This window comes from Aquarana catesbeiana, linkage group LG02 (assembly GCF_042186555.1).
Source record: "Aquarana catesbeiana isolate 2022-GZ linkage group LG02, ASM4218655v1, whole genome shotgun sequence".
NCBI lineage: Eukaryota > Metazoa > Chordata > Amphibia > Anura > Ranidae > Aquarana > Aquarana catesbeiana.
The window spans coordinates 464832339-464843393 of NC_133325.1; the positions used below are offsets into that span (position 1 = coordinate 464832339).

General features: G+C 41.2%; 1 long non-coding RNA gene across 1 annotated transcript; it reads left to right on the forward strand.

The window, feature by feature from the left end:
• Positions 1-477: 477 nt before the first annotated feature.
• Positions 478-10217, forward strand: LOC141129975 (uncharacterized). Its single transcript, XR_012241929.1, has 2 exons — positions 478-1017; positions 7490-10217. It is a non-coding gene; the product is annotated as an uncharacterized lncRNA (long non-coding RNA).
• Positions 10218-11055: the final 838 nt, after the last annotated feature.

The window sequence follows — 11055 nt, forward strand, 5'->3', positions numbered from 1 at the left end:
GTGTATAACTTTTCTTGACTACGAACCCATAATAGTTCACTGATTTCATGAGCCTAGTTTGTGAGTAATTTGAGCTCTGATCTCCCTGTTTTATTGTACTGATTTGATAAGTTTACATCTGTAATACCTGCAGAGATTTTATGTTCAATGCTACTTTTGAAATTTTTTTTGTATTCTGTCATATTTTCATTTTGTTCCTTATGCTCTCTTTTGTTTCTTCTTGGAAATTAAATAGAAAATACAATTATAAAAAAGAAAGCTGGATAGAGAGAGAGAGAGAGAGAGAGAGAGAGAAAAGGGGAAAGAAAGGAGAACAGAGAGAAAACAGTAGGGTAAAAATATATGGGAAAAAAATTATTGGGGGGAAAATGTTAGAGAAATTATAATTTAAATGTCAGTTATGAAAGACGCCATTTTGTTTATCATGGCCTAGAAATAAGCTATAGTGATAATATGGAGTTAGCAATATATATATACTCAGCAATATAATATGCTTAGATGTGCAGTTTTGAATATATCCTGTATTTTTGTGTTGACTTGGGGAGTTTTCAAGTCAGTATCCTGTAACCATTGTTATATGAAGATAACAGTCTGTAACAGACACTTCCACCTTTCCTGTTCTGTCCAGAATAAAGTTGAAAATACATGAGACTGGGCATGTTTTAAGACAGGAAAGGGGGGTGTCCAGGGCTTATAAAAGACATGTACCACAGTATTTTCCTTAGAAATGATGATGGCTGCATGAACGTGTAATTCATTTCTCTTGCATATGCAATAAATATTACCTTGATGCCCGAGGACGGTCTGAGACGGTGAATTATTTCCCTAACAATTTGGTCTTTCGAGCCGGGAGTCCAATTCCCCGAGACGCACTGGCCAACAGTGACCGATGACCGTACGGCAAAACTGTAAGTCCTCCATCTCAAATTAGAGGTTAAAAAGAGGCCGGTCCGCTGAACTAGTGCCTCCCGGGCAGCGACTTACCGGATCAGCACAAGAGACCGCTCTCGGGACAAGGTAAGATTTTTATTTTTATTTTATTATTAACCTTTTGTGTTAGACTTGATTAGGAATTTGATGAATAAGGGATTTGAATATATACATACAATATAGAGATTGATTGAATGTTTATCTGTTTCTGTCCTATCTGCTTTACTCTTGTTGAGGGGAAATAAGTGGTCACGTATTCCCCGTATAGATCCGTCTGTGCCCATCCTGGATGGGCAGACCTAGTGACTAGCCCGTGTTTTGGGAAGACGCGCTCAGGGCGACCTGGCGGCAGTCGAGCACTGCGGGTGTTCTCTCTTGTGTGTTCTTGTTTGATTCTTCTGGTTAATAGTCATTTGATATAGGGGTATGGTCCCATACTAATATCCGGGTGCAGATAAAGGAAATTTGTCGATTGGATCTTAGATCCAGACAGCCTTGTAAACTGCAGAAAATCCCTTGGGGACACATAAATACTCCTAGATCAAAACCTAAAGAACCCCCTGTTGATACAAGGGTGTGGCCTGATAGATTTCTAGGCATATAAATACCCTTGGATCAAAAATACTTCCAGATAAAGAACCCCCCCCCCCCTCTGTTGATACAAGGGTGTGGCCTGATAGATTTCCAGGTAACAAACAGAGGACATTTGGCGGACCGCAGTGTTCATGCCTGCCTCATATGTTGTATTAATCCTGAGCAGGCACATAAATATCCTTGGATCAAGGACTGAAATATTAAATGTTTTAATAGGATGAAAGAACAGTCGGGAGAATTCAGTCTCCTCGTAATTCTGTAATTCTCTAAGACACCAGTGTTTTAGCAATACACAAGATCAGTAATCTAGAAGTGATATATCACGACTAGAAAGTCTGTGAGTGATTGCAAGTGATAAGATACTGTGTGCGTGTGTTGTGTCATTGTGAGAAGACATTAACAAAAAAAGAGCTCCGTGTGCACGATAAACTAAATGGGTATGATCCATGGAAAATCTGTTGGTATGAATGAGGATGCTAAGTATATGTGTAGCCTAGACAAAGAGAATGTGAAATTTCTTAAAATGTGGAAAACAAAGTATGATTTTGATGCATCTTTAAATAAGGATTGTTGTGTAAAACTGTGTAGAAAGCTTAAAAATGATGCCGGCACGAAAATAAGGAAACAGAAGAAATTAGGCCTTCCCCAGGCAAAGAAATGGCTTGAGGAGGCTAACCGTAGGTTAAATTCAGATATGTTTTTGGACAAAGAGGAGGACAATAATATGACCATCCTCCGAAGTTTAGTTCAGCAAGTATTGACTGAACAAAACGTAACAAACCAAATGCACCCGACAGCCCCCGCACATACTTTGGAGACCTCTCCAACCTCACTGACAGTTGCTGCTCCCCCTCCGACTGAAATATCCGCTCCCAATTCCCTATATCCTATTGCAGACCTGCAGTCCCCACCACCATATGGGACAGAGGCATGCAATAAGTCACCCCCATTGACCTCCCGACTATCGACGAATAACCCTTTTACCATGCAACCTGACTCTCCACTGTTTGTTGTTCCTCCGTGGTCACCTGGGTCACCCACAGATGCAACCGATTCTCCTATGGCTGTAGCTAAACCCCCTCTCAAGATGACCCTTGCTGTCCAGAGGAGTCCACAAGGGACGCCCCTTACAGCAACAGTTACAAAATTTCTTGGGGACCTGGTGAACAAATTGATAACCCCCACAGCAGGGGAACAAACAGAATGTGGAGAGGAAGAATTTCCACTAATTGAAGTTCCCAACCCTAGGGCAGGACAAAATGTAGGAGGTATAGTAGTCCCCAACACTATGATGGTCTATCGTCCCTGGACCCCTGAGGATGTTAAAAAAGCTACTGAAGGGATACCACATCCCAAGGTAAACATAGCTCAATTCAGAGATGGTATCATGGGAATGATTGCTAGCTATCATCTCAATGTAAGGGAAATAGAGCAGGTCATCAGACAGATCCTGGGTCCCGACTGGCATCATGTAGTGGGAGATTGGAGTGGATTAAACAATCAGGGAGTTGTGTTGCCTCATGATGATGCAGCACTGGAAAACAGGAGAAATGCTCTTATAGCAAGGATAGAGAATAGATGGATACGTCGAGCCGACTGGTCCATTATAAATCAGTGTGTGCAGGGAGAAGAGGAAACAGTGGACAATTTCATTGTTAGGATGAGGGAGATTTTCAATAATCACTCTGGAATAGAAGTCCCAGTAAATCAAGTAAACGATAGCCCATATGAACAACAGTTAAAGAATGCAATCTTGAAGGGGCTGCTTCCCCCTATATCAAGTTTTGTTACCAAACACATGATCAACCATAGGATCTGCAGACTTCAGGAGCTGATTGAGTATGCGAGGCATGCTGAGCGGCACTTCCAATCAAAAAAGAGAGTAAAGAAAGGGAAAGTGCTTATGGTAGATGAAGGTAATGATGTGTATGTCATTGAGAAGGAGAACAGAAGGATGGGAAACACTCGAACAAGGCCCCGCATTCAAGATTATGAGGGGAAAAAGAAGAGAGGGGAGTGTTTCCTGTGTGGTAAAAGAGGTCACTTGGCAAAAGAATGTAGGTCAAACAGAGAGGAAGAAGCATGACTAGATGTTGGTATGTCTGCAGAGAGAGATACAGAAGAAAATGATGAGAAAGAATCTGAAATTTTGGATGTATGCGCTGTTGAAACTTGTTTGCATGCTGAAGTCAAACCAGAAATAACCTTGGTTGTGAAGGGTAGATGGGTAACATTTCTTTGTGACACTGGGGCTTGTAGGACCCTAATACACCCACTGGATATGCCCCCAGGGGTAAAGAAAAAAGGTGTAGTATATGTGAAATCTGCAAATGGGTTGATGCACCAGGAGGCCGTGTCCGAAGGCCTTACTGTGGAAGATCCACAGACAGGTAAAAAGGCTCAGTGTAAAATTGTAATTTCAACTAAATGTCCTGTTAATTTGTTGGGTAGAGACATGTTGCACGCTCTTGATATTTCTGTCGTACCAGTGGAGGGAGGTCTCAAAGCCCATCGGCTGTGTGAAAAACAAATCACAGCCGTGGATAATGAGCCCCGATACTGGTACAGCCTGGATTTGCAAACTGAGGGCTTAAATATACCCAAAACCCTGACAGAAATAATTGAAGAAGAGCCTGAGAGGAAAAGGTATAAGGTCCAGACAAACCTCTATTGCACCATGTATTACAAAAAGACCTCTGGGCCCGATAAGTCCTATGAGAAACAGTTAATGAGTCTCACTAACACTGAAGTTCTCTTAAAATACTTGTACTGTGATAAGGAAGGAAATAGCATGGCTACTTGTCTCCTACCACAGCCTATTCTGCAAATATACAGGCAGGATACTGTACCTCATGTTTCGGTCACCCGGAACCCCAAGGTATCATGGCATGAGCTAGGAGAACTTATCACGGACTGGGTCCAATTGACAGACGAGGAACTAAAATCTAGAGGGATTTGGAGGTACAAATTGACGTGGTTTGTTAAGTGTATACCCAGAACTCACATGATTAAAATTTGTGACAAAAGACAGTGACTGACACTTTTGACCCAAGAGGAAGAGGATGCCCTAAAAGACGTCCCCGATATCTTGTGGTCAAGAGGAAAGACGGACGTGGGCCTAATTAAAACAGCCAGTGAAGTCCAAATAACCCCTAAGAGTACAATGAGGCCTCACCAAAAACAATATCCACTGAGGAAAGACGCTGAAGAGGGTGTAGATCCCTTGATAAAGGAATTATTAGCAAAAGGTGTCATCATTGAATGCCCAGATTCACCATGCAATACGCCCTTGTTCCCAGTTAGGAAGCAGAAGGGAGGGGAAGATGGGTGGAGACTCGTGCAGGATTTACAGGCGGTCAATAGGGCCGTATTACCGAGGGCCCCAGTGGTCCCAGACCCGCATGTCCTCCTGAACGACCTCCACCCAGAGAATAAGGTATTTTCTGTCATCGATATCAGTAATGCTTTCTTTTCCATTCCCTTACACAAAGATAGTCAGTTCTGGTTTGCATTTACGTACAAAAAAAAAAAATACACATACACCAGGTTACCCCAGGGATATTGTGAAAGTCCAACTATATTCTCACAAGAAATGTCCAATAATTTGTCTCGGTTTGTACCTCCCAGTGGGAGCCAAATTCTCTTGTATGTGGATGACATTCTGGTAGCGGCTCCTACAGAGCAACAATGTAAAATTGACACCTTGGCTCTCATGCATTTCCTCGCAGACCAAGGTCACAAGGTCAGCAAAGACAAATTGCAACTGTGGAAAGAAAAGGTGAAATACCTGGGTTATATTTTATCTCAAGAAGGTAGACATTTGGATGAGATCCGAAAAGAGGCCATCCTTCAAGCCCCCAAACCACGTACCAAAAAAGAAATGATGTCATTTCTTGGCATGGCAAATTTCTGTAGAGCATGGATAGCAAATTATGCTACGGAGGTGGCGCCTCTTTCTGATCTCATCTATGGTTCACTAATGGCTGCAAAAGATTCCATTCAGTGGAATGTGCAAGCAGAGGATGCATTTACAAAGATAAAGCACCTCATTGTAGGTTCCGCTGTACTTAGCCTTCCGAATTACAGTAAAACCTTTTTTCAGACTGTAGATTGTAAGGAAGGGTACATGACTTCTGTTCTTACACAAGTTTATGGGGACAAGCACAAACCAATTGCATTCTATTCCACTAAATTAGATCCAGTAGCCCGGAGTTTGCCCCACTGTGTACAAGCTGTAGTAGCAGCCTCATTGGCCATACAGTCCTCTGCACTGATAGTACTGTTCCACCCCCTGGTACTTAAAGTCCCACATGCCATTTCAGTAATCTTACTGCAAGACAAAATCTCCTATTTATCTCCTGCCAGGCATCTATCATGTATGACTACTCTTTTGGGACAGCCTCACATTACAATCGAGAGGTGTACCACATTGAACCCAGCCACACTGTTACCAACACCTAGTGATGGGGATCCACATGATTGTATAGCACAAATTGATGAACGGTACTCCCTAGGAAGGATCTCACTGATATTCCCTTTCCCGATGCTGACATTACCTTTTTTGTTGATGGGTCTTGTAAAAAGGACGATAAAGGGGTAAATCAAACGGCATACGCTGTAGTAACACATGACCAGGTCATTGAAGCCAGACCCCTTCCCAGTTCAAACTCCGCACAACAAGCTGAAATTATTGCCCTATCTAGGGCCTGTAGTCTAGGGGAAGGGAAGAAAATAAATATTTATACAGACAGTCAATACGCTTTTTCTACTATACACATATTTGCCCAGCAATGGAAAAATAGGGGTATGATTACGTCCACAGGTAAACCAATCTCACATAGAGATCTTATCCTTGCCCTTCTAGAAAATGTACAGAAACCAACACAAGTGGCTATTTGTAAATGTACAGCACATAGAAAGGGAACAGATCCAATTACTCTAGGGAATGCACTAGCAGACAAGACCGCAAGGGAAGCTGCTACAGGACCGCAAAAAACACACATATACTATACAGGTCCCCAAGAAAATGATGGGGTACGGAAAGCTATTGATAAAACATGGTTATCAGAAATGCAGAAAACATCACCGGCAGGTGAAAAACAAAAGTGGTTATCTAAAGGGGCAACGCTGGTCAATGGTATATACACAAGTACAGAAGGTAAACCCATCTTACCTACATCACTTTTTAGATATGCTGCATTATTGAGTCATGGGCAAGCCCATATCTCAAAAGGAGGGATGGTGCAGGTGATCAACATGGTGTTCACAACATATGGGTTTACGAACTATTCTAGAAATTTTTGCCTCACATGTCCGCTTTGTAACAGATACCATGCTCAAGGTGCTCTAAGACCCTTAAGGGGCCATTTCTCACAACCCCCTTATCCATTTCACACGATATGCATGGATTTTATTGAATTGAACAAATGTGAGAATAAAAAGTTCTGTCTGATTATTGTTGACATGTTTACGAAATGGGTGGAAGCTTTTCCTATGACACACCCAGATGGGCAGTCAGTGGCCAAAGTACTAATCAAAGAGGTGATTCCACATCAAGGAATCCCCTCTGTGATTTACAGTGACAACGGCTCCCATTTTGTAAACCGAACGATACAACAAATTGGTAAATGGTACAATATTGACTTAAAGAACCACTGTGTCTACCACCCACAATCTGCGGGCACAGTGGAGAGACACAATGGTACCTTAAAGAGTAAACTAAGAAAATTGATAGAGGAGACAGGAAAAAACTGGGTTCAGTGTTTGCCAATGGCATTGTTGAATACAAGAATTACCCCTACTGCTAAAGGACTAACACCGTATGAAATGCTGTATGGTAAACCTTATTATATTCCACAACTTAGAGCATTTACTCGAGATGACGAGGAAATGGACTATGAACTGGCAAATTATATGAGGAAGTTGCTAACAACTAAAGAACTCCTATGCCCAAATTCTCTTACAGGTCAAGAGACTAAATCAGAGCAGGAAGATCTTGTACAACCTGGAGATTGGGTCTGGATAAAAATAATAAAGAGAAAGACTTGGTCTGACCCCAGGTGGGAAGGACCCTATCAAGTATTGTTGTCTACCCCTACTGCAGTAAAAATCGTGGAACGGATACCTTGGACACATCTCACCCACTGCAAGAAGGCACACTATTTGAGTAAAAAACTGATTACGAATTAACTACCACACAACAGAGGAAGAACATGGTGCAATATGGACTCATAGGGGTGGAGGGAAGACCCAGAGAGAGACTTTTGTTCGAGCCAGGGTATTTTACCAAGACATGGAGGGGGAGAATACTTTTTGCCATATTGATAATAGTGGGCATAGTTGTGGGAATTTATGTGCTTCTTGACCTTATCCCGATGTTGAGCATAATGGGTCAAAGGGGGGAAAGACAGATGACGAAGGGACCAGACGGTGCCACCATAACTGTTACACAGGGTAAGACCACCACCATACGATTTGATCTCAGTCAGGTCATAGACATTGGGCATCAAAGGTATGTCTTTGATGGCAAATATCTATGCTCTACTCCAGAATGCAGTACATGGGCTGATGTATGGTGGTCATCCGATGATGACGGATGGCTTGCTAGTTCTGCCGTGATCCCTGAACAGAGGAAGGATCAGGTAGAACGTATATCAATATATAGCCGCCGGGGGTGGACTGGGAGCTACCAGTACCGTACTATACGTGGGAAGTGTAATCCCATTTCAATAACAAAAAAAACCCCACAGGTATCAGATGCTGGAGTTTATGGACTAGGAGTATATAGGGCAAGTCAGGGTGATCTACTAGGGAGAATTACTATTAAGGTTGTAACCCCTGGTCAGATCACCCCAGCCCCAGAACCAACACAGTTTAAACTTAATCCCTCTTTGGTCAAAACAGATTTTACCTATAAAGAACAATTAAGTATAGAAACAGGATTTGGAGACAAAAATGAGTGGATAGAGTGGGTCAGATACACAACCCAATCTAAAGGGTTAGGTGATTGTATTTCTTGTGCAAATCCAAGACCACAATTAGCCACCGTTCCTCTCCCTGAAGAGGAAACTGACTTGACTTGTATAATAAGAATGTTTTCAGAAAATATTACTGGGTCGGAATGTGCAAATGAGAAAAAGAGTTACCCTAAGACTAAAATGCAAAGTATACCCCCATCAGTACAAGCATTACCAGGAAATTTTACTTGTTTTTCTAACAATGACAGTAATGGTACAAATGTTGGCACCCTATCCCCTAAATACTGTGCAACTACAATCCTTACTACAGACATTAAGTACCAACTAAAATGGTTTCAGGAACAGAAACGGCAATTGGCTGATGTTTGGTGGCTGTGTGGAGATAAGAGACTAAGGCCCAGACTGCCACCCAGATGGGGGGGTAGTTGTGCCCTTACCCGATTGCTGCTTCCCTTTTATATAGTTCCTATAAGTGATAAATCAATGAAATTACCAGGTAAATACTTTTTTAAACGAATTAAGAGAGAAACACCACAAGGCTCATTTGACAACCGAGTGTATATAGACGAAATAGGTGTTCCACGAGGAGTTCCAGATGAATTTAAAGCGCAGAATCAAATAACAGCAGGACTCACCTCACTCTTCATATGGGTCCAGCCCAACAAGAACGTTGACTTGATAAACTACATCTACTACAACCAGCAGAGGTTTGTGAATTATACCAGAGATGCTATCAAAGGTATAGCAGCACAATTGGACGCCACCTCTTTGACAGCGTGGCAGAACCGTATAGCGTTGGATATGTTGCTGGCAGAAAGGGGCGGGGTATGCAAAATGTTCGGCACCTTCTGCTGCACTTTTATTCCAAACAATACAGCACCTGATGGAAGTATCGCCAAAGCCTTACAAGGCCTACAAATGCTATCTGAAGAATTGGCTGAGAACTCTGGTGTAGAGAACCCCCTGACGGGACTTTTCGAAAAATGGTTTGGTAAATGGGGTGATCTTGCAAAAAGTTTGCTTATCTCTATTGTCATGGCAGCCGCAGTTCTTACATTGTGTGGATGTTGCTGCATTCCCTGTATTAGGGGAATTCTTCAAAGACTGATTGACACATCTTTAACAAAAAACTATGCTCCTCCAGAGCGACACGGAACTATACTCGGAACCTGATGATGAATTTACAACTCTCGCTAAGGACTCATCTGTCTAAATGATAATACCTGGTAAAATAAAATAACCTGGATATTTGAAGTATTGACATTATGAGTATAAAAGGGGGGAGATGTTAGAGAAATTATACTTTAAATGTCAGTTATGAAAGACGCCATTTTGTTTATCATGGCCTAGAAATAAGCTATAGTGATAATATGGAGTTAGCAATATATATATATACTCAGCAATATAATATGCTTAGATGTGCAGTTTTGAATATATCCTGTATTTTTGTGTTGGCTTGGGGAGTTTTCAAGTCAGTATCCTGTAACCATTGTTATATGAAGATAACAGTCTGTAACAGACACTTCCACCTTTCCTGTTCTGTCCAGAATAAAGTTGAAAATACATGAGACTGGGCATGTTTTAAGACAGGAAAGGGGGGTGTCCAGGGCTTATAAAAGACATGTACCACAGTATTTTCCTTAGAAATGATGATGGCTGCATGAACGTGTAATTCATTTCTCTTGCATATGCAATAAATATTACCTTGATGCCCGAGGACGGTCTGAGACGGTGAATTATTTCCCTAACAGAAAACCATGTTTTACAGAACCAGGTGACACCAACCCTAGTGATGCCACTAACTGACAGATGTTTTAATCCCTCTCCACTCTATCCAAAACTATAAAAAAAATCTTTAGTTATATTTTTAATGCAATAAAATATTGCAATAGAGAAAGCGGTTGGACGGAAGAAATTACTGTTTGTGATAATGGTTATAAAATGATACAGAGTGGTCATTTTTAATACCATGATCATCATTTCATAACCCTTCGAGACCTGAGAATTTATAGTTCCAACTGAGTGCTTTTTATTTTACATTATAAGGCATGCTAAGGTAACTCAATATTGTACACAGTTTGACATTTTTTTTCTCAAGGTCTTCGTTTTACAGATACTGCATTATTTGCGACAATTTATTTCTTGTCTGTTGGGTCATTTGATACTTTTGCCTAGTTAGGTCTTATTCTAGTACTAAGTTTTGCAACAACTTCCACCTGTTATATTTTCCATCCTTTTAAACCATGCCTCATTATAAATTTCACTAGTAAGTCTCATTCCATATATCCTCTCTTTACTGCTTTTTTCCACCAGCAGTCACCCCAATTATATGCTGGTATTGGCTGCACATGTGGTTTAGCTAATATTTGTTTGTTGTTTTAACTCCAATTAATTCCTTTTGCTTCTTAAGTCAGCTTGGTGTAATGATATTTTTTACTCCTTTTAATCAAAGTTTTTGTGAGAAATCTCGCAAAGAATTTATTGGTATTAGGTCTGTGCATTATTTAGGACCACTCACCCCTTCAGGTGTTTTCAGTTTTTTATTGTAGTATAT